This window comes from Balaenoptera acutorostrata, chromosome 17 (genome assembly GCF_949987535.1).
Source record: "Balaenoptera acutorostrata chromosome 17, mBalAcu1.1, whole genome shotgun sequence".
In the NCBI taxonomy this organism is placed as follows: Eukaryota; Metazoa; Chordata; class Mammalia; order Artiodactyla; family Balaenopteridae; genus Balaenoptera; species Balaenoptera acutorostrata.
The window spans coordinates 35,038,511-35,063,309 of record NC_080080.1 but is presented as its reverse complement, the minus strand read 5'-3'; the positions used below and the strand labels follow the sequence as shown (position 1 = coordinate 35,063,309).

Here is a 24,799-nt window from a genome sequence, read left to right as displayed (position 1 = left end):
TAGACCTGCCTAGGGAAATTTATCTTGTGTTTATTATGTATGAAGAAAGGTGTAGAAATTATTTAGTGTAAACCTTCAATTTACAGATGAAGACAGTAAGACTCAGAGAGGATAAGTAATAAGTCCCAAAGCAGCTGGTTATCAGCAGAACTGGCCTTGACCTCATTTCTCCTGACTCCTGTTCTAGCATTCTTTCCACTACAGAAAACTGGAGGACTGCTGCCTTTTCTCAATAAGCACTCCTCTTTGAAGAGCAGCCTATAAGACAGGATTTCAAATTGAACATTTAAATGATCTTTTTAAAGTCAATTTCGACTGTGAAGAGTGACCCCAATTGCTAGACATTTTCTTCTCAAGAAAAAAAAAATCCACTTTTTTATTCCTCTGACTGAGAAAGATGCATTCATGTATCTAACTTGCAAGCAATTTCTCCAAAGGAAAAGGGGATTCTTATCTGAGCACTGCATCATACAGTGTCTCTGGGATGAAAACGGTGAACCAGACCAAGTAATTGGCATAGCCAAAAGAAAAATATAAAAGATGAAAGCCGATGCATTAAAAACAAACCCAGAACATTTCTCAAGTAAATGTGTGCATTTACTTGAGAAATTGATAAAAAGCAGCTTAAATTACAAACCTTTTTCTTTAAGAGGCTCAGCAATCACTCCTTGTTAGTATACTAGCAAATCCTTTTTTACCAGATTTATCTTCCAGATTCTAAGATGGATTAAATCTTTCCACTGACCTTGTCAAAATAGGCCTTTCTCATAACAAGAAGTAATAAAGGCAACTCCATGGCCCAGATTAATAAGATCAGACAGGTAGGCTGACACAGACAGCAGAACAAAGTCCCCGAGTAATTTTTAATTTAAAAAAGTAACTCATGAGAAATGAGTACTACACTTTGTTTTCAAGTTCTGGCTCTATATTTTGATTAAATAAGGAAAAGTTATTTATCTATAGCTATACCTATATCTGAGATATACATACTTGTCAACACATATGTCAAAATAGAAATTTAAGGAGTATAGTGGTATACAGTAGTTAAGAACCCATCCTCTAAAGCCAACCACCTAGTTGAAATCCCAGCTCTGTCACTTCCTGTGTGACGTTGGGAGAGTTACTTAAAACATTTTCTAGTTCAGTATCTTGATCTAAAACATGAAATTGATATTATTAGTTAATTCATAAGGTTGTTATTAGGAATCAGTGACAATACATGCAAGGGACTTAGTGCCTAGTAAACACATAAACATTAGCTGTTATTATTATCTGGGAGAGGGACAAAATTATTAATACGTGACTACAGATGGTCTTCCCCTATCCCCTCCTGCTTGTCAGGCCAGCTCCAGGGTTTTCTCTTGTTGCATTGTCTGAGTCTGGGTGTGAGAAAATCTACCAGAGAGCATTCAAATTCTATTTCCCGGGGGAGGTTCTATGTAGGAAAAAGGGTCATGGGTCGGGTGTGTGGGCTTGGGGGAAGATGGCTAAATGTATGAGCTAGACGGTACGTGTCAGCAGAAAAGGAACAGAAAAGCCATTTAGAAATGAGATGGCAATATGAAGAGAGAGGAAGTTTCAAGCAACTGCGGCATGAAATAGAATTGAAAAGAAAAGGTAGATTTAAGAACTTCATGTTCTTTGAGAGTTATGATAAAGATAGGAATTAATTCTTTTTGTAATTGCTTTGGACTATGGGACATTGTTCCCTTGGATGTGAGGCTGTACTGAGACTGAGCCTCAATTTCATACGGGTGCAGAGCAAGTTAGAGAGACAGAACAATTTGCAGTACATGGCTTCAGATTTACAAGAACAGATTATCACAAAGTGGTACACATCACTGAGCAGAGCACACAGCTTTAAAAAGAAGCTAAAACATTTCCTCCATGTATTCACTAGAGGTCTTTAAAAAATATTTTGGCAATAGGTATCCAGAGCCATAAAAACATTTATCCCCCTCCATGGGGTACTAATTCATCCTAAAGGAAAAAAAAGAAACACTGTACACAAGAAGATGCTCATGGCAACATTATTTATAATAGTAAAAAAAAAAAAAAGGAACCAACCAACCAACTAACCAAAATAAAGTGCACTGATTTAATAGAATGATACAACTTTGTTTAAAATGATAATGTTGAAATTTGGGAAAATTTCTTAAAAACCCCGAATACTGATGCTGATCCTGGAGCTGTCCGCTTCCAGCTTAAGGACACAGAAAAGATCACTGCCCTTAGAATTATGGGCTATAGCCCGTTTGCTGATGCTTTCTGGCTAACCCAGGCTTCTCCAGGCTTTCAGAACTCCTTTATTTTCCTCAGACGAAATGACTTTAGGAGATTAACCCTCACCCAATTAACCTAGTATCTACAACTGCCCACCAGTTTAAAGAGATCTGGGCCTGGCCCCTCTTATTCTCCTTAGTTCTAGTATAAGAATAACAAGTAAAACTTTTGCATTTATTCTTCTGGTTTTGAAGCTTTTTAAGTTTCACATTCTCTATTGGATTCAGAGGGTTAATAAAGCCTTTGATAACACATTTCTTTAAATAACAGTCCCAGCACGCCTGGAACAGTAAGTAGAATCCTGGGAACAATGCTCTTGCTGAGAACCTGTGTGATCTCTGCCATGTAATCTGTAGAATCAGACCTGGGTTTTTATTCAAGGAACTTGCAGAAAAGGAGAGAAACATAACATGTTAACACCATTCATTCTTTCATTCATTCATTCCACAAATAAGCACCGACAATGCGCCAGACACCACTGGGAGCACAGGCTGTCACAGTCCCAAGCTGCAAAAGATGCACAGAACAGTTAATTCTCATAAAATGTGATGAGTGCCTTGAGAGAGGAAGTGTGGGGAGACTGAGGAGACAACTAAGCCAGCTTCCAGTAAGTCAGGGAAGAGGAGGCAACATTCTCCCTTAATTCAATCATTAAGATTTCAAATCAATCGTAGAAAAAATGAAGAAATAGGCCCAATTCAGACTTTGTATTCTTATTTCTAAGCCATATTCTTTCAGCCTGTCCTGTCTCTAGGGCAAGTAACATTCTCCTAAACACCGCCTCCAAATACCATTTCAAAAGCAGACACCATAAGTGTAATCTGAGGACCAAAGTCCCCTCAGCAAATAGCAGATAAGCTAACATTCTCCAACAACCCACCGTGGGCCAGGCCCTCATCCAACTGCCAACCTTGCCATTTTGATTTTCTCTGTCTCAGATGAAAATATTCTCTCTCTCCATCCTGGTATGGTTTTTTTTTTTAAATTTATTTATTTATTTATTTATTTATTTATTTATTTATTTATTTTTGGCTGTGCTGGGTCTTTGGTTCGTGCGAGGGCTTTCTCCAGTTGCGGCAAGTGGGGGCCACTCTTCATCGCGGTGCGGGGACCGCTCTTCATCGCGGTGCGCGGGCCTTTCACTATCGCGGCCCCTCCCGTCGCGGGGCACAGGCTCCAGAAGCGCAGGCTCAGCAGCCGTGGCTCACGGGCCCAGCCGCTCCGCGGCATGTGGGATCCTCCCAGACCAGGGCTCGAACCCGTGTCTCCTGCATTAGCAGGCAGATTCTCAACCACTGCGCCACCAGGGAAGCCCCCTGGTATGGTTTTAATTTAGCTCTGTGAATGACAGTAGTAGGAAGTAGTTTATTTTGGTTTTAAGTAGAAAGGAAGACATATTTTGTTGTTTTTTTAAGAGTGGCAAAGGGCACGCTGAATCATCTTCTTTTCCCTGACATTGTATAGACAATGTGCTATTTTTATAGAAAAGATTCATCTTCTCTAATTCTGATGGTGTCCTGAGTAGCCTCAGTGTGACAAGTCGGAGAAACCACACAGTGACACAGACTTATCACAAACACAATAAATTATGAGGTGCCCCTCACCTCTCCGGGAAAAACTACCAAGGCTGCTTGTTCCCGTGAGGCTGAGACCCTTACAGCTTCACGCAGGGTGGGAATTTGAGAAGAAAGGGAGTCAACATTGACCCATCTCCATTGTAATCCCACTAATACAAAACCCCTAACCTTGAAATCTGATTTCAGCCACTCCAATAAAAAGTTCAGGAGAAAAAAACAATTTTGAAACATGCAGAAGTTTGCAAAAGTTATCTACTTCACATAAATAGTACTAACTCATGTGCCTGAGTTCTCCCCCAAGGCAGGGGGGAGCCAGAGGAGTTCAGGGAGGGCCAAGAAGGGCAACAGAGAGAAAAGACAGGGCTGAGGAAACAGGGCAAGAAAGAGTCCAGCCAACCACCCAACGCAAAGGATCTAGGTAAAGGGGAGATGCAGGTAGAGAATAGGAGAAAACAAAAGAGAATGGAACAAATCTGGAGGTGCTATTTATAGGGTGTCTGTGGAGAAGGCAAGAGCCAGGGAGGGCCCAGAACCATTTCAGAAGGCACAGGCAATACAATTAAAACCCTGGCTATGCTCCTCCCAACTGCTCACTGTACACCATCCAGGGCAAAAAGGGTCTCTTGAAGAGGCAGTCCCCTTGAAAATCCCTCAGGAACGTGTCTCTCTGGGGCCTTGCCACGCCACTTGTCAAAAATTTCAGCACAGCTAGTTTTGGTTCTTGTGCTGGAGTGAATCTCTGCTTGACCACCAGCTGAACTAGCTGGCTTCATTTATCGGCCATGTTGGATGAAAAGCACATTATTAAAGCTCCATGCGGCAAGATGCTCATACCATGTAAGGCACGTGAGAGGCAAAGCCACCTGAGCAAAGAGTGTGGGCGGTGACACCCTAATGGAAGGGCAGACAGAAGTGCTGGTGTTATTCAAATGTTCAGTGGGCTTGTTCTTTCTCTTCCCGCTTCCTCCTTCCCTCCCTCGATCCTAATCACAAAGAGCTCAATTACGATAAGGAAACGTGTGTCACCTTTTCCCAAAGTCAAGTGAATTCATGAATTTCCATTATTAAGCTAAAATATATGTATTAACTATAAAGGCTGAAAATGTAAACTGCTTCAACAAATATTACAATATATTAAAACATATAACGACAATGAATGCGAGTTGATAAAGAACATCAATCTATCATGGAGATCTTCCCTCCATTTTGTGATTGACAGGAAAGACTCTATACTGTAATAATACAAAAGGCCAACACCCCAGCCGTGCCACTTACCAGCTGGCTGAATTTGGGCAAGGTAACTAACAGCTGTGTCTAAGTTGTAAGCAGGATTAATAATGGATTGTTGTCTAAGTGTCCATCGACAGATGAATGGATAAAGAAGATGTGGCACATATATACAATGGAATATTACTCAGCCTTAAAAAGAAACGAAATTGAGTTATTTGTAGTGAGGTGGACGGACCTAGAGTCTGTCATACAGAGTGAAGTAAGGCAGAAAGAGAAAAACAAATACCGTATGCTACCCTGGTGGCGCAGTGGTTGAGAATCTGCCTGCCGATGCAGGGGACACGGGTTCGAGCCCTGGTCTGGGAAGATCCCACATGCCGCGGAGCAACTAGGCCCGTGAGCCACAACTACTGAGCCTGCGCGTCTGGAGCCCATGCTCCGCAACAAGAGAGGCTGCGAGAGTGAGAGGCCCGCGCACCGCGATGAAGAGTGGCCCCCGTTTGCCACAACTAGAGAAAGCCCTCGCACAGAAACGAAGACCCAACACAGGCATAAATAAATAAATAAATAAATAAAAATTAAAAAAAAAAAAACACATATATATGGAAGCTAAAAAAAAAGGTTTTGATGAACCTAGGGGCAGGACAGGAATAAAGACGCAGACATAGAGAATGGACTTGAGGACACGGGGAGGGGGAAGGGTAAGCTGTGACAAAGTGAGAGAGTGGCATGGACATATACACACTACCAAATGTAAAATAGATAGCTAGTGGGAAGCAGCCACATAGCACAGGGAGATCAGCTCGGTGCTTTGTGACCACCTAGAGGGGTGGCATAGGGAGGGTGGGAGGGAGACGCAAGAGGGAGGAGATATGGGGATATACGTATATGTACAGCTGATTCACTTTGTTATAAAGCAGAAACTAACATACCATTGTAAAGCAATTACACTCCAATAAAGATGTAAAAAAAAAGGATTGTTGTGAGGATTAAAGAGTTAAAATATATGACCAGAGGGCTTCCCTGGTGGCACAGTGGTTGGGAGTCTGCCTGCCAATGCAGGGGACACGGGTTCGAGCTCTGGTCTGGGAGGATCCCACATGCCGCGGAGCAACTGGGCCCGTGAGCCACAAATACTGAGCCTGCGCATCTGGAGCCTGTGCTCTGCAACAAGAGAGGCCATGACAGTGAGAGGCCCGTGCACCGCAATGAAGAGTGGCCCGCGCTCGCCGCAACTAGAGAAAGCCCACGCACAGAGGCGAAGACCCAACACAGCCAAAAATAAATAAATAAACAAATAAATTTAAAAAAAAAAAAAACATGACCACAGCAGTTCCTGGCACAAGGCCACTGCATTGCACGCCTTCTGGGTGACATTCCCAGGGTTGAATATGAGGAAGGTGCCCCTGGGAGTTGTGTGCTGCACAGCTCATGCCCAGGCCTGGCACAGAACAAGTGCTATTTGCTGTTCTTCTCATTTACTGGGTCTTTACTATGTACTAAGTAATGTGCCAAGCAATTTTCAAAGATTTTCTTGCTTAATCTTCAGAATAACCTTTTGAGGTAGGTACTCTTATTATTCCCATTTTAGAGATGAAGAAACTGAGGTGCAGAAAGTTTAAGTAACTTACGCAATATAAGCCAAGACATCAGGATTCAGACCCTGGATGCCTAACTACAGCTCAGGCTCTCTGTACACACCACCTGGCCAGGCAAGGAAGGGACCAGGTCATTCTTAGATTAAATCGACTAGTTTATGCCATTAATCCACAAGCATACTCTATAGGGAAAAAAAGGCTAAATCACTCCCTCATCTCCAGAACGTGCAGTCCAGGGATCATTAGCTGCTGCCACCACCTTTCCCCTGATGCTGTGAAATGGGGAGCCATATCCAGAATTAACAAAGAGCATCACCTGTCCAGAGTCAACAAAGATCTTTCTGTGCCCACAGCTCCTAACAAGGGCACATGTAATTAGTTAAATAGGCAAACCAGTAGGTTGATAATAGAAAGGTCAACACAAATGTATCTGCTAATCGGCTGATAGGCCCATGTCCCAGCAAATCTGAGGCAATTTCACTGCCCAGGAAAGATGGGAATTTCAGGCCTTAGCTTTCTGAACTCCCTCTTGCTGTCCAAAAAGTAACACTGGGTGAGGATACTATTTTAAACCAGTAAATTCCAGTGATGCATGCAAAGAGAAGCGGGCCTGACACAGAGTGGGGGAGGCGTGGATGAAGCTCCAGCAAGTCCTGTCCTCCTGGTCCCACCACAGTCCTACCCTCTCCTGACTATCAGTTCTCCATGCCATTTGGCTGCCTGTTGCATTGGGGACAATCTGCACTTTCACAGCTGAAAGGACAGACTTCTTGAGGATGCATGACAGAATGAATGGGCTCTGCAATCAGTCCAACTGAGTTGAAATCTTGGCTCTACCACCTCCCACTGTGTGACTTGCCAAAAACCCAAGAGTCTTCTTAGCCACGGTTTCCTCATCTATACATGTGGGACACAAACAGTATCTATCTAATGGGATTGATGTAAAGATTAGATGCATGTCAGCTTCCAGAACTCCATAAATAAAGGTTGCTTTTCAAGACTGTATTGATTGAAAGTGGTGACACATTTTTTCTTTAATTTACAAGGACACAGACACTCAAATGTTCATTATGCTCTCCAAAGCAATCACCTTAAGAATATCTCTAGGCGGCATTTTTTTCCCTGAAGCTTCCTTTGCTTAACATGTTTCTGGAACTTCTCCTTTGGAATGGCCTCCAGCAGGAATATCTGTGGTGATGACAAACCTCTTTACTTTGGGGATGCATTATGACTTGAATGATCATTCAGAGGCGAGCACAGCGTCAAGAAGAGGAGCATCCTTCCAGTCAAAAGTGAGGGGCAACTGTGAAGTTCCAATCTGGTCCCAGTACATACGTCCAGTTCTATCTGCTGCCACTGCTCCCCATCCTACACAGTAGAGTTCTCAAGCCTCACCTCCTGCTCTCAGGACTCGGCGCCCGCTATTCCTCCTGAATGGAATGGTACAGTCTTTCACCCTGATCCCTCTGGAAATATCCTACTTATCCACCATGCCCCAGCCCACATTCAACCCTTCTGTGACGCTTCTCCTCTGCCAATGAGGCAGAACAGCACAGAGGGTAAGAACACAGACATGAGGGTCCAACGACAGGGCTCAAGAGAAGCAGCGGCCCAGCCGGTGATGTGCATGGACCACGGAGCCAGGCTGCCTGGGTCTGAATCCTGCCCCTACAATGTGGCCACGAGCTCTGTGATCTTAGATGAGTTACATCACTTCCCCATGTCTCAGATTCCTCAATAGTGAGATAGAATAAAGCATAGTAGCTACTTCAAAGGTCTGTTCTGGAGATTATATAAAGCACCTAGAACAGTACCCTACAAATATTTAATAAAGTCCTAGATCTATTGTCTCCTAGCTGGGTGACTTTTGGTGGGTTATTTAACCTCTTTGCATCTCAATTTCTTGACTTTAACATGAGGGTAAAAAAAATAGCGTCAACTCTGTATGACTGTTGAGGATTAAATAAAATAATACATATATGTAATTTGCCTAGTACATAATGTATGTAGAGCCTTGTATATGATAAGATATCAACAAAACAGTAGTTGTTTTTTTTTAAACAGTTGCTTCTTCTGAACTCTGTAACACCTTATTTGTAACGCTATTATGGCACATATCAAATTATAATAACCTAGACTGGAAACTCCCGGAGGACAGGAACTGTGTCATTACTCTTCTGATAAAGGGAAAACCTGTTCAGCTGGCAACTAGGATGTTAGGGGGAGACTGAAAATTGAAACAGAAACCATAACTTGCAAAACTGTATTATAATGCACAAAGTAGAAAAATTGTACCAAACCATGACACGCAAGACAAACTAAGTTCAGACTCAACACCAGCTCATTCAGATGCATGGTATTCTAAGCAAGACCACAGACAAACTAACCTAACAGTAACTCCACACAAAGTTATGTGCCCCAAAGATAAGACCACAGACTGTTTCAGCAACTTCCTGCATTACAAATTCTGGCCGATCTTTGCCAAAGCCATCCTCTGACTAACTCCAGTCCTGCAAACTCTATAGATGTTCTTCCCTAACTTCCACCTGTTGAAATGCCCCACAATTCTCCACGCTGTGTGCCCTCCCTTACTGCAGCCAGCTAATAAACCTAAGTTTGTTTGACGATGGTGTGTCCTGGGAGTCTTGTCTGGTGGGCTTTAACACATGTTGGTGTGCCAAGTCCTTGGAGCAGCACCTGGGACTAAGCAGGCATTTAATAAATTGCATCTTGAACAAATGAATGGGGTAATGAGACTCTTTTGCTTTTGTAACTTATGAGTTCTGAAGATAATTCTAAATAGATAGTTTCAAAAATATTAAGAACTACATCAAGCAGCCTTGAGGACACTATGTATATAATTTTCCAAGCTATATACCTTAAAGAGCAATCTCAACTGAAAATATGTAATCGGGAACACTGATTAAAAACCAGTCTTGGGGGGCTTCCCTGGTGGCGCAGTGGTTGAGAATCTGCCTGCCAACGCAGGGGACATGGGTTCGACCCCTGGTCTGGGACGATCCCACATGCCACGGAGCAACTAAGCCCGTGCGCCACAACTACTGAGCCTGCGCTCTACAGCCTGTGAGCCACAACTACTGAGCCCGCGCGCCTAGAGCCCGTGCTCCAAAACGAGAGAAGCCACCACAATGAGAAGCCCGCGCACTGCAACGAAGAGTAGCCCCCGCTCGCCGCAACTAGAGAAAGCCCGCGCGCAGCAACGAAGACCCAACACAGCCAAAAATAAATAAATAAAATAAATAAATTTATTAAAAAAAAAAAATCCAGTCTTGGACTTGCCTAGCGGTGCAGTGGTTAAGACTCCGAGCTTCCAATGCAGGGGGCACGGGTTCAAACCCTGGTCGGGGAACTAAGATCCCACATGCTGCATGGTGTGGTCAAAAACTAAAAATTAAAAAAAAAAGTTTAAAAAAAAACAGTCTTGTTGCTGTGCACTTATACACATCAAGTATAATTCCTGCTCTACTGGAAATGATAAACTAATCAAGGACACACGAGGTAAACAGCAAGTGGACATGGTCTGTGTTCCCACAGCACCTAGCAGAGGGTCTTGCTCACAGCGGTTGCCCACAGAAACGTATTCATTGGTTACTGACAGGGATTTTACTCTGTCGGTAATAACTGGCTGAGAGCTTTTGAGCGGAGGCAGATCCTGATAAATATGAGAGTCTAGGAAACTCATGTAACAAAAGCAAAGAAATTCTGTGAGCAGGCAGGCTTGTGGGAGGGTATCTCAATAACCAGACCATTAGGAAGGTCCTTGCCTATGGGGGTAACAGTGGGAAAAGGAAACAAATCTATCTTGCAGAGCTAGAAGAGATGACCGTGATGACTAAGTGAACGTGAGGGAGTGTGGAGGGCACCCGAGGTAAAGATGCATCGATGTTTAGCACCACAGCGATTTGGGAAATGATCCTGATGCAGACAGGAATAGCTGCCAAGGACAGAGATGATCTTTTCATCAGTGCCAATGCCTATTATCATGGGGTTTGGGTTCTTAGGTTAAAGCAAAGGTATGGCATTGCATTAACCACTACCTACTGCTCTAACACCGTGAAGAGGTCAGATCAATAAGGGTGAAAAGATCTTTGTATCCATGTAGAGTCACTAACTATAAGCACCTCATTGATCCTAGCTACTCAAAACCATGGCATTCCTTCATAAGGCATGATACACAGATTTTTTTTTCTCTAGCTTTGCTCAAAACTGCAATAAAACTAATTTAAGCTATGAAAGTAAATGACTCTTGAAATTTAAGCCAACTGACCACTAGAATGAATAGCTTATGATCCTTTTTTTTTTTTTTTTTTTTTTACTTTTTTACTTTAACATTTTTGTGATTTAAAGAGAGCAGCCAATATGACTGAAGACGAAGCCAGACCAGACATTTTTCCAAGCTAGGGAAAAAGGAAATACAGTCGAGACGAATAACAGTGAAAACTAACTAAATGACATAAATAAATAAATAATACCTTTAGAGAGCATGTTTTTATTTTATTTTTTCCAGAGCCTTTTATGTGAAGGTAGCTTTGCCCAAGAATCGATCACAAATATGGAAAGGCAAAGTGGGGTTAATTAAATAGCAAGAAAACATCACAGCAAATAGGAGACTGACAGCTTCCACTGCATCATATTTAAGATTCGATATAAAGTATTTCAGAGAGATAGTCCACCAGGAGACGGAAGATCAAATATGAATTTCTTTTCCCAAGAATGCAATCTTCTGGGCACTGCCGATTCATCACTCACTAAAAACCCGCAGCTGAAGAAAACATTTTCGGATCCCTTTGCTGAAATTGCTGCAACCAATCTATTTTCAGCTCTATTTCTCTGAGACTCGCAGCAGAAGTTCTTAAATGATCCTGGGGCCAGGTTTTGTTAAAGTTGTCAGAAGCATTTAAGATGGTTTTGTTGCTTTGCTTTCATTTTCAAATAATCTGCAACTGAAGGTACTGGGCTAGAGTGAATGCTTTCCCAGAAGCAGGCCTCTCTACCTCTCGGTCATCTGGGTCTGTTTTCATTAAATAATCATGCACCAAAAAATCAATGAACAACTGGAAATGATTATTTAGTAATTACATTTAGCTCCAACAGAAACAACTCATTAGGACAAGAAGAGCACACACGTTGCGATGGCCATTTTTAACTCTGAAAATGCTAGTTGGGGCAACCAACAATGCAAGCTATGCCAGTCCCCCCCTCCCTCAGGGCCCCTGGAGGTCAAATTCAGGCTTCGCATCATGTTAAAGGCAATACCTTTCTCACCACACAGTGAGGCCGAGGAAACTGGAGAAATCAGGGTCTGTGCACTAAAAAACTTCAGAACAGGCTAAGGGAGTAGCAAGTTTTTAAAACAATAAAACTGGCTCTATAGAAAACGGATTTGCTCATTCATTGAATGCACCTACTTTGAATTTCCTCTAAACGTAATGTCACGAGTCATCATTTCAGGGGCTCAAATAGCAATAAACCATTTTGCTCGCTCTTCCCCATCCCTGCTACGACACTCACAACCCTACTCCGCCTCTCCTGCCCCCGTGTCCCCTATACTGGTGGCTTCCTGTTGGGTTTGACTAATGGGGGAACCAGACAAAGACGGGAGGGCTGGGAGGAGAGCAATGGGGTTTTGTTTCCCCTACTCTCCCTGTTTCACCTCAGTGTCTGACCACAGTTATGGCCCTTCACCGCTGCGGCTCCTGTCGAGTGGCCCTTCCGCCATGGTTACAACCCTCCCTGGACTCCACTATTTGTCCCTCTTGTCTCTTTGGCCTGGGGATAGCAACGGCTTCCCGCTGCCGCTAGCTCCTGGGGGCTAGACCACCCCTTGTTTGTTCTCATAACCCTGCCCACGGGTTTGCAATAGTCCCTTCCTTCATTAAACTCTCTTCATTCAAACCCTCCGAAGTAAATTCTGTTTCCTGCCAAGATCCCAATGCAACCACTTTGCAAAATAAATATAGCAGTGCTTGTTTCCTCACTGAAGACGGTGAGCAAACACAAAAAGAAGACCAGTACCTATGAAAAAAACATGCATGAGCAAAACAAACCTCCACCAACCTGTTTTGGCAAACGATGTATTTAATGTCACACTTAAAGTCAAAAACAGCAAAATATAGCTAATATTCCTCCTTGCTAACTTCTTTTTTTTGAAATGAAGGGGAAAAAAATCTCACCCACTCACTCCCACCATCAAAAAAGCCTCCACTGCATAAACCCCAGGAAAGCCTAATTCTAAAGACTAGTGATTCTCCATAAGTCCCATGGATGCTTAGGACAGATGAGCTTTTTTCCCATTCTTATCCTTTTGCAACTACAAAAAGAAAAGGAACATTTTCTGAGTCTTTTTCTTTGGTGCCCAGAATTTAATGCACTATACTGCAGAATGGGTGATGATATTGCCTTTCAAAAACTAGAATCAAGTAACAAAATAGGGAAAAAATAAATAAAAGAACTGTTTTATCCAAATTGTAGAAGGTGGTATATGACACTCTTAAAATCCGTTATCAATTCTAAAACTATATCTCAGACGGCAGTTCTTTTTCTTCAGTCTAGGTATTTATTTATTTAGCTGGAGGCTACAATTCTTTTACTATCATTAACCCACCAAAAGAATGTTGCTGAATTTGCAACAAGTTGATCAATTGTACAGTTTTCGAGTCTAAATGTAATGTTTTCGTTGGATCCTCTTTTTTTTTTATTAAGCTACAGGCCCCTCCTAACATTGTAGCTATGAATTAATAAGCAGAGCACATGTTTTAACCCAGGCACAATTAACTAATCAGACTATCTCTCCTGCATTTTACTTTAACACAGGGCTGGTTATTCTCACCTCAACCCCTCTCTCAATGCATTCTCCAGATCCATTCTCCACCCTCTCTTCTTCCTCTGTGCCCAGCAACTGTATTGTCCATTCCCTGCCCTCTGGCTTCTTGTTAAGTGTCGCCAATGCGGGGCACCCACAGGAGCACAAAGACCCATGTCCTCTGAACACTGGAGTCTTAGGTTCTGGCAGTGGCTGGTTCTCCAACTACACATCCCTGACTACTGCTGCACCTGGTGGCCAGTCCCAAAGAGGGGAAAGCTTTTCACTGCTGAAAGCTCCTGGTTGCCTTAATATCCTTTATTTGTTTCTCTCACCCTGCCTACATCTCCGTAAACAGCACTTTTGCTAAATTCTCTCCAGGCTCTTCCAGAGTGTGCTTTCTGTTTCCGGCTCTGCCCCTGACTGACAGAAGCAGGACTTGGGATGCAAAGCACAAGGTACCCCTCAGGCAAGGCGAGGTCTCCCAGGCACTGGTTTCTGAGCACTTGTCAGGTGTGCCCAGGGTCTGTCCCTGGCTTTGGAAGAGCAATGGCGATTGAGTTCTAGTGTCTGAGAACCACCTGGGAGCTAATTAAAAATGCAGATTCGAGGAAAGACTAAGAAACTATCACAGATTGGAAGAGACTAAGGAGACATGATGACTACATGCAATGTGATGTCCTGCATTGAACAGAAAAAAGGACATTAGTACAAAAACTGGTGAAATTTGCAAAAAGTCTGTAGCTTAATTAGTGTTATCGCATTGATATTAGTTGGTTAATTTTGACAAATATATTCTGCTTATGTAATAAGGCGTTAACATTAGGGGAAGCCAGGTGAAGGAAATATAGGAACCTTTCTGTACTATTTTGCAACTTTTCTAAAAATATATTCCAAAATAAAGTGTTTATTTTTTAAAAAAGCAGACTCCCAGACCATGCTCCAGACCTCTTGAATCAGAATTTCAGGAGTAGATATTTAAGCAGGTGGCTTGAGAACTAAACTTTGAAAATCACTGTCCCTAAAGGACTTGGAAACTATTATCTCAGGTTGAGATAAGGATGGAAACAATTGTTTACGAATGACAAATTGCAGCATAATTACTTGACTATTTAAGGAAAAGAACTAATCAAAGCTTTGTCAAAGTTCACCTTCTATTCCAGTTAATTAGAATGATTCATCCCTCGACCAGTCTCCGTATTTAGTTTCCTGCATAAAAACACTTGAAAAGGTACAGGTAATTATAGAACCAAAAAAAGAAAGTGACAGTAAAGCCCTTCCACTTCCTCCTCCCTCTGAAATCAAGGGTTTTTTTTGCAGTACGCGTCCTTTTTATTTCCCCCAACTTTGAGTTTCCAAAAGAGCAGGGCCAACCAAACAGACTGCTGGATAGTGATTTTACTCATCTTTTCCATCGTGGGTTATCCTGTTTCCCTAAGCTTTAAGCTCCCCAAAGTCAGGAGCTCTATTTTCAGTTTCTTCTGTGTTTTTCTACAGCTCAGTTGAATGTTCTTCATCTACTACTTTGATGGATTGACAACCTGCACTTCCCCACTACGCTCATATCTTTGACTACTTATTTTAGATATAATTCTTATTATGCCATTGGAATGTATAAGAAGGGGATGGGTAGAGGTGAAAATGTTGGCATTATTATTGCTCGTTCACCAACAAAAATGTTAACTGAGAATCTACTATGTGCCAGGCACTGTTCTAGGCACTGGGGATCTAACAGTGAATAAAATAATCTCCACTTCAGGGAGCTTAACGTCAGACCAGGGAGACAGACGATTAAGCAGATAACTGCCAAACAAGTTATAGGTTCTCCCTTACCATCCTCACACTTAGCTCATTATGACAGGGCAACCTGAAGAGGAATTAGGAATAGGACAGGTAGGTTCTAGTTCCTGGTCTACCTCTGGTAAGAATGATTTTAAGGGAGGCATAAATCTTTCTGACCCTCAACGCTCTCATTCAAAAGACTGGGAATTTTTTTTTAAAAATCTGCCTTTCTGTCTTCCGGGGGTTGTTAAAAATCTCAAATAACAATGGATGTGAAAGTGCTTTGAACACTGCAAAGTGTTATACAAATGTCAAGCAATAGAAGGTAATGACTTAAACTGTCGCTGCCCACTAACTCTAAACCAAAAAACTAGTGGTTCAGTGGTCCTCCCATTAAGCAGAAATTTCAGACAGTAAGCACTTACAAAAGGCAATCCTTTCAAAGATCGAAGCTCTGTTGCTTTGGAGTTAGCAATTAATGAGAATTAGATTAACACCAAAGAACTGGGCCAGGGGAGAGAAGTCACCTGTGAAGAAAGCAGGCCTGTCATTTTATTCACAGCAGACCCACTCTGGCTTCACTCTCCTTGAATAAACAGGGCTCAGTTACTGCAACTCTTGTCTGAAATTGAAAGGGATTTCTTAGCCGGAGCCATTCAACATTTCTATTTTATTCAAAGAGAAGCTTCCAGATCAGAGATGAAAGAAAAGCGTCTCCAAGTCAGTGCTAGAGCATGTAAACCTGTGAGCAGTCTTCAGAGAATGTCTTATAAAAGATGATGCTTGGAGAGAAATTTTGAAAATCAGATTTCCTATTTCAGATAAATACAGTTTCTATTCTCAGCTTCTAAGGTAGAAAATGTTCTATCAGAGCAGTTTACCATCTTCCTCTCTGTCTGGAAAAGTTGATGAGCTTCTAAGGGCTCTCTTTGGATGCCATGGTAACAGCATGATTCTGGTCAAGACTGTTATGTCTGGCGTACAGCTTAAGAAACTTTAAAATGCTACCTAAGAAAATATGCATGACAGCCCTGCTGGCATGCTTGAACTGGACGCACAACCCATTCTCTTCAGGGGCACATACACTTGTAAGCCTCAACGGTGTCCCAGCACCGGGCCAGCACTAGGGTAACTAAGTGAATGGAAGACACTCGCAAAGAACTCGCAGTGGGTGCGGTCCCCAGGGAGCCACAAGAATATATAGGAATGATATCGTCAAGTTTTAGCTTTTATTCCAAAATGTAAATTTTATTCTCTAGCTTTTGCTGTGACTTCAAGTGTGGAAGACTTTCATGAAGATTACTTCAGCTAAATACAGACATGAGAAAAAGTTGACTGTTGAGCATGGGAACAGCAACAGGATCAGAAAGAAGTTTAAGTTGTTCATTTGGGTCTTCAAATGCACTTAGCCTGCAAAATCATGAAGGGACAAAGGAGAACTATTGGCCTATGGAAAGGAACAGCATTTTTGGCTTTCTGGGTAAGGCAACATCACATCCAGCATGTGGGACTCTCTGAAGTCTCCTCAGACGGTCTCCCTAAAGATGATACTTTCCCTTCACCTGGAAGTACTGAACAAGTGTCAGATGATGGAGACTTCCTCTTCACTGTGGTTAGTATACCTGTGCGTGTTTATACCACTGTTGGATTATATCAGCAGTCACTTTGGAGCTCACCATTTACATGAACCAATGACCACCTCAATCATTTCTATATATGTGAAAGAAATTTGATCTATGACTCCAAAGAAAGCCCATGAGTGAGCTGAATTTCTTCAGGAAATATTTAGGAAGCACATGCTATAAGCAACATGCTGAACCAGGAGCTGAAGGAGAAACAAAAGAAACATCATACCTGGCCCTTTTTTACCCTTTGGTGGAGGAGGAAGATAGACCCAGACGAAACAGTCAGGTAGCAGTTTGTTCTCTTCCTCTTGTCTCTTAGCCACTCTCCATTTCCTTATTGACCTAATGGAGTTCTCCTGGCCTTGGCCTCCACCCACCATGTCCATTAACCATTTTCTCCATCTTCATGATACCCCCATCTGACCCCACACACACATCTTGGCCTCCCTTCCTCTGTGCCCAATATGAGATGATTACAGTCTCTCCACAGACCCCTCAATATCTCTGTTCTCTTCTCTTCCCAACCCTGGATAATCCTGTATTCTATGTTCTCCGCTCTAACACTGAACACTCTTGGAGAAAAACCATGTAACCATGAAGATGCCCTCAATGAAACCATGAAGAAAGGACCACTGGAGAATGCTGATTCCCTGATTAGAATGTAAGTTCCTTGTAGGGGGGACTGTGTCTCACGCTGCTTTGTTAAGCCCAAGGGCACGTCAGCCGGCTCAGTAAATCCTTGTTGCAGTAAGTTAATACCAAAAACAAAAAATTAGAAAAGAAGGGTCCATACTCATACTTGGACAGATAGATTTTTTAAACTTTCACACATGGTTTATATGCAAATAAACAGTTATTTATTTAATGCTTTATTAATGCTTTAAAATAAAGCATTCAATAAAAGAGCCTTAAAAAACAGCTGGTAAAAGTTATTCTGTGGATTTCAGAGTTGTAAATCTCTTCAAACTTCTTTTATAATTCAGCATTTTTATAACTTAAGATGGTTCTTCCCGGCAATTAAAGCAATGTAGTGAGATCTCACTACACTGCATGGCAAACCACCTCTAAACTTCACCAAATAGAAGCCGTCCTCAGGTCATATCTGTGTTTCTCCCAGGGAAAAATGAAAGGGTCTCTCCATGTTGGCCAGAAAGGCAAATATCAAAGGAATCCTCAAACATCACGTTTCAAAGAGAAGAAAGTCAGCATCCTATGAGGGCAATGGCTGCTGTGAGGTGTAAGATTTCAGTGGGACACTGCTGCCTGAACAGGGGCCCCAATGGACTCCTGGGTCTCTGAGACCACACTGGGGATGCAGAATGCTCCTCCCTCATACCAGGGGCAACGCTGTCTCAGAGCTGGGTAGGGACTTCTGCTCTGCCAAGCCAACTGCACCACAGGCCACAATCCTCATACAGGCTTGACAGGAACAAACCCAAATGTCACCTGATTATCCTACAAATGGAATAATGTCTGATAAGAGGCTGATTGGACAGCACACAATGTCATTTCCTCTAATTAAGGAACTCTTGAGAAAAACCAAGATAGCCACGAAGCACTGTCAGCAAAGCAATCAGCAGCAACAATTAGCTGTCAACTGGGTCCCGAGCTGAGCCTTGTGTAGTGAGCGGGGGCGGAGGGGGGGGGGGGCGGTTGTTATGGGTTTCCAATCGGCGTGACCGCAGGAGTCAAGGGTGGCCAGGCGAGAAGAGGGGCTGCAGCCTGCTGCACACCCAGGAAGTCTGCAGCAAAACCCTCGGGTTGGGGGGACGGCGCGGGGGCGGGGCGGAGGCAGCAGCTTGTTGGTTGGTTTCTGTTCAGCAATGAAGTGGGGGGGATGTTATAAAGAATCCTGCAGCAAGCTTCCAAAGCAGCTGGAAGTCTACTGGCTGCAGCCCATGCTATTTATTTGCCCTGAATCATTCTTCTTCTCAACCTGAAACAATTCTACGAATCTTTAAAATCTGTAAGCAGTTCATCTCCATCTCCTTTATGAGGGTTTCACAACTTCAACACATGTGAATTCTCCCTTTGCTCAACTCTCATAAGAGGTTACCATCTATATTACAAGGTCGTTAACTGTAGGAGTTGGGAAAAATATAACACAACTGTCACAATATGTCATAATATATAATAAGACATTGTGTGTGTGTGTGTGTGTGACACACACGTGTATGTAACAATTATTAGGAGGAGCATTATTCTCTCCTTCCCAGCATCCCTGCCTGGGCACATAAAATAAAACTGTTTGTCTTCTTAAAAGAAGGTGACTATTGGAAGGTGACTTCTACCCTTCACTACATCCCTTCACTCCTCCTCAAGGGAATGACTCCTTAAATTGCTCAGACTGAGTGAGGGAAAGTTCATGGAGGTCTGGACACCCTCCTTTCTATTTCTGGCCTCAGCAGCATGTATTTTTCTTTTCCATGAAAGAAGACTTCAGCAATAAACGTAATAGGATGCCTGATTCTAGCTGATCCTGTCCATAATTTAAGCTCATTCTCCAATCCAGGATCACTGGGAATAAAGCTGATATTTAATAAAGCTCCCTGTCTGTCTGATATCTGCATTTAGTTCTCCATCCATAGCAAACGCAGCCCTGATTTCTTTTGCACCAACAATACTCCCAACTCAAAGATACATTTCCCAGCCTCCCTTGCAGCTAAGGGTGACCACTAAGATTAAAGCATAATTCACTGGTCCCAGGAAACCAGGACAGCTCTTAACCTGGGCTGACTCAGCTAAGAGGCGTGACCTTGTGCCCCTCTGTGTCCACCTGCTTGGAATACTTCCATGATGGACCCAAGTTGAACGTGCTATGTAAAAACAATTTAATGATATTGCCAGAATTCTCTGACTTGATGTCTCTCACTGAGACGTGGGGGCGGGGGGTTGGGGGAGGCTTCAAAATACCTGGATACAAAAGCAAAGGTAAAGACAAAAGGAAAGCAGAGGCTTAATCCAGCAATCATGGCCAGCATTTTTTTATGAAATCCAAGGAAAGAGGACAACTTAAGAATTGGGATAAATGTAAAATTAACCTTTACTGAAAGTTGAGAAAAAATAGAGAAAACTAGAATTCTGGCAGCACAGTCGCATCATTGCATCACAAGATACTCAAAGTTGGGAAGATTCAAAAGCTGAGGGTCTCTCAGCAAGAACCTTGTCAGAGGGATGGGTCCTTCCTTGCTAGAACCCTTTAGGCCAGGCTTTGAAGCATCAATAGAAACTTCATGTAGGAACCTGTTGCTTGAGCTGAACCCAAGGTGGAGAGGAAGAAAGAACTGCCCCTAGGAGGCAGGCTTCAAAGGTCTAAGAAATCCCTTTATAAGAGGAAGCAACAGAAAAATCCCTGCTACAAGAAAGAGTCAAGATTTTTGAGTACTAGGAACACAAAGCTCAAAGAAGAATTTGAAACTAAGAAGCTTTAACTATGCATATCAATGATAATTGTTCAATTAAATTCAATAATTTAACTAGAAAAAAACATTTAAATGCCTTAATTTAAATATGTGTGCACTACAACCCAGTTCATTCTTAAAGTAGGGTTACCTTCACAATATTTTGACTTTGAAGGATTTTAATCTCATTATTAAAAGTACAGTTAGCAAAAAAAAAAAAAAGAAAGAAAGAAAGAAAGAAAAGAAAACAGTGATTGGGTAAAATAGGGGCCCCCCTCCCCCGGGCCGCGGACTGGTACCAGTCCGTGGCCTGTTAGGAACCAGGCCGCCCAGCAGAAGGTGAGTGGCGGCCAGCGGGCGAAGCCTCATCTGCCGCTCCCCATCACTCCCCGCTGCTCGCTTTACCGCCTGAACCTCCCCCCCCGCCCCACCCCACCCCCATCCGTGGAAAAATCATCTTCCTCGAAACCGGTCCCTGGTGCCAAAAATGTTGGGGACCACTGCAGTAAAACACTACTTCTCAAAGTGCACAAGAATCCCTCAGGGATCTTGTCAAAATGCAGATTCTGATTCATCAGGTCTGAGCATGGGACCTGCGATTCTGCACTTCTAACAAGCTCTCAGGCGATACTGATGCTGCTGGTCCTGCCCTGATGGAAGAACAAGGGACTCTCAGGCCCAGAATCCTGCACTGACACAAAGAAGAGGTCTGCTGCCACTGAGGGAGGGGCAGGGAGCTCTCTCCCACCCAAGCCACCTACAGATACAAGGCAGAAATGGAACGCCATGAAGAGGAACAGGAACATGGACAAAGCTGCGGTCCCAAGGCCTGCCCAAGATTGGAGCTGGACCAGAAGAACTGGGAACCCCCTAACACGGCCACAGTTTTGCACTAGCAATGCGCAAGAGCAGCCCACAGCTAGGAGAGGGGCATCAACCTGGAGAGCGATCCCCTCAGTGGAAAGCTGAGGATGGAGTCTGGACGGTGAGAAAAACCCTCTGGCACACCAGGCCACACACTAAGCATGAGGTAACTTCAGTCCAGCACTGGAAGACTTTGCAGTCTGGTCTGCTGAAGAGAACTACAGCAACCAGGAGCCCAACCCCACCCAAAGTCCCTACTAACTGCTAATCTTATTAACTGCTAACAAGAGACCAAACCACTCTAACATTAACAGCCTTGCCAAAGAAGTGTGCCCATTTCTGGGTGGCAATATTATCAACTTTATTACCTACTGCTCTTCTACCAACAACAGCCAACATCCAATTAAAATTATGAGACATTCAAAAAACCAAGGAAAAACCACCTGTTGTCAAGATAAGGCCACCAACAGAACTAGACAGAGAGATGACCCAGATATTGGAACGATCAGACAGACTTTAAAATGGCTATGATTAATATGTAAAAGGCTCACATGGAAAAGAAGGATACAATCCAGGAAAAGATGGAGAATTTTAGCAGAGACATGGAAACTACAGGAAAGAAACAAAAATTCTAGAAATAAAAATGCAATATCAGATGTGAAGAATTCTTTGATTGGCTGATGAGACAGGACACAGCGAAAGAAAAGAAGCAACAAACTTAGCATTTCAATAGAAATTACCCAAAGAGAAATGGTAATTTTAAAAAGTGTCCAAGTGGACTTCCCTGGTGATACAGTGGTTAAGAATCTGCCTGCCAATGCAGGGAACATGGGTTCTATCCCTGGTCTGGGAAGATCCCACATGCCACTGGGCAACTAAGCCCATGTGCCACAACTTCTGAGCCCATGCTCTAGAGCCCGCGAGCCGCAACCACTGAGCCCACCCGCTGCAACTACTGAAGCCCGCGCACTCTAGGGCCCATGTGCTGCAACTACTGAAGCCCACATGCCTAGAGCCCATGCTCCACAACAAGAGAAGCCACCACAATGAGAAGCCCGCGTGCCTAGAGCCCGTGCTCTGCAACAAAAAAAGCCACCGCAACGAGAAGCCCATGCACCACAACAAAGAATAGCCCTGGCTTGCTGCAACTAGAGAAAGCCCATGCACAGCAACGAAGACTCAGCGCAGCCACAAAAAAAAAAAAAAAAGAAAGAAAGAAAAAGAAAAAAAAAGTGTCCAAGAGTTGTAGAACAATATTAAACAGTCTAACATGCATGTAATTAGAGAACCAGGAGGAGGAGGAGAGAGAAAGGTGCCCAGGTATTTAAAAGGGGGAAAGGATAGCTTTTTCAACATATGGTGCTGGAAAATGTGGACACTCATGTAAAAAATTGAACCATGACCCTTATCTCACACCAGATACAAAAATTACCTCGAAATGTGTCATATAACTAAATGTAAAACTTTTACGTTTTAACTATATTAAACTATAGTTTAACTATAGTTTTAACTATAAAATTTCTAGAAAAAAATTAAGAACATCTTTGTATTTTTGGTTTTAGCAAGGATTCCTTAGGACACAAAACTGCTATCCATCAAAGAAAAAATTGATAAATTGAACTTCATGAAAATTAAAAATTTCTGCTCTTTGAATGATGCTTTTAAGAGTATGAAAAACAAGCCACAGCCTGGGAAAAGGTATTTGCAAAGCACACATTTGATAAAGGGTTTGTATCCGGAATATATTCTATTATAGCTCAATAATATAAAGATAGATAACTTAATTCTTAAAATGGGTGACTGATTTCAACAGACACTCCACTAAAGAAGATATGCAGATGGCAAAGAAGCACATAAAAAGATGTTCAACATCATCATCATTAATCATTAGGGAAATGAGAATTAAAGTTACAATGAGATAATACTACAAACCAACTCAAAATTGCTAAAATTATGGAGACTGATTATACCAAGTGGTGGAGAGACTGTGGGGCAACTAAAATTTCATGTATTGCCGAATGGAATGCAAAATGGCACAGTCACTTTGGGAACAGCTGGAGGGATTTTTTTTGTATAATGTTAAACATATATAATCCAGTATACTATATAGTATATGACCCAATAAACCTACTCCTAGTAATTTACCCAAGAGAAATGAAAACATACATCCATACAAAGACCTATTAATGAGCAATTATAATAGCTTTATTCATAAGAGCCAAAAACTATAAATAACCCAAATGTTCATCAGTTGGTTAATGGATAAACAAACTGTGGTACATCCACACAATGGAATTCTACTCAGCAATAAAAAAGAACAAATGACTGGTACTAGCAATGACATGGATGAATTTTTGAGAGTCTTTGAGATTTTTTTAAAAGATATCTGAAACAAAAGGCTACATACTGTATGACCCCATTTATATATTCTGAAAAAAGAAAAATATCTAGGGACAGAAATCAAATCAGTGATTGTTACTACAAAGGAGCATTCTTTCAGGTGTTCGGTACATTGTGCATCCTGATTGTGGTGGTGGTTTCAGGATGGTACACTTTGGTGAAGCTTATCAACCCATAAATTTCAAGAGCATGAATTTTACTGTGTGTTCATTATACCTCAGTAAACCTGACCAAAATAAATAAATAGGTAAATAGTGCTATGACAAAAGGATGGCTTCTGGTCAAGTGCGTATCCACATGGAAAAAATTAATCTTGACCCTCTACCTCACATCATATACAATAAAACCAATTCCAGATGGATTGTGGCTCAAAATGTAAAAGAAAAATAATATAGCTTTCAGAAGAAAACACAAAAGTTCTTTGTGATCTTAGAATAAGGCCAAGATTTCTTAAATAGGCACAATAGTACCAACCACAAAGAAAAAAAATGGATAATTTACACTATTTTAAAGAAATTTCTGATCATAAAAAGAGTAAAAAGGTAAACCACAGGAAAAAAAGTAGATATTTACAACATATATATCCTACCAAGGCCTCAAATCCAGAATACATATTATTAAAATGTCTACAATTCAATAAGGCAACACAATTTTTTTTCAGAAGACCTGAATAAGGACTTCACTTTTTTTTTTAAGACTTGAAAGGGCTTTTCACAAAACAAGATATTCAAACGGTCAATCAACATATGAAAAAGTATCCAACTTCATTAGTCTACAGGGAAATACAAATCAAAACTACACTATGATACTACTTCACACTTAGCAGTAGAGACTAAATGAAAAATCAAACAACAAAACAGAAAATACCTTGTACTGGAAAGGATACAGAGAAATCAGAACTCTCATACACTCCTGGTTAGCATGTAAATTTTTAAATTAATAGAACCATTCTGAAAAACTGATAGTATCTGCTAAAGCTGAACATACACCTACCCCATGATCCAGAAATTCCCTTGCTGCATACATATCCAACAGAAATGTGTACATATAACCAAAAACAAAATTTGCCAAAACTGACTCAGGAAGAAATCAGAAAACCTAAATAAATCAGAAATTAAATCAGCAGGTAAAAATTCTTCCCTCAAAGAAAACAACAGGTCTCAACTGTTTTACTGTCATATTCCCCCATCCATTCAAGTAGCAAGCAATTCCAATA

At 42.0% G+C, this 24,799-nt stretch overlaps 1 protein-coding gene across 10 annotated transcripts in view; it reads right to left on the bottom strand.

The window, feature by feature from the left end:
• Positions 1 to 24,799, bottom strand: part of NCALD (neurocalcin delta) — a 445,048-nt gene that overhangs the window by 285,917 nt on the left and 134,332 nt on the right. The gene's annotated exons all lie outside the window — the stretch shown is intronic.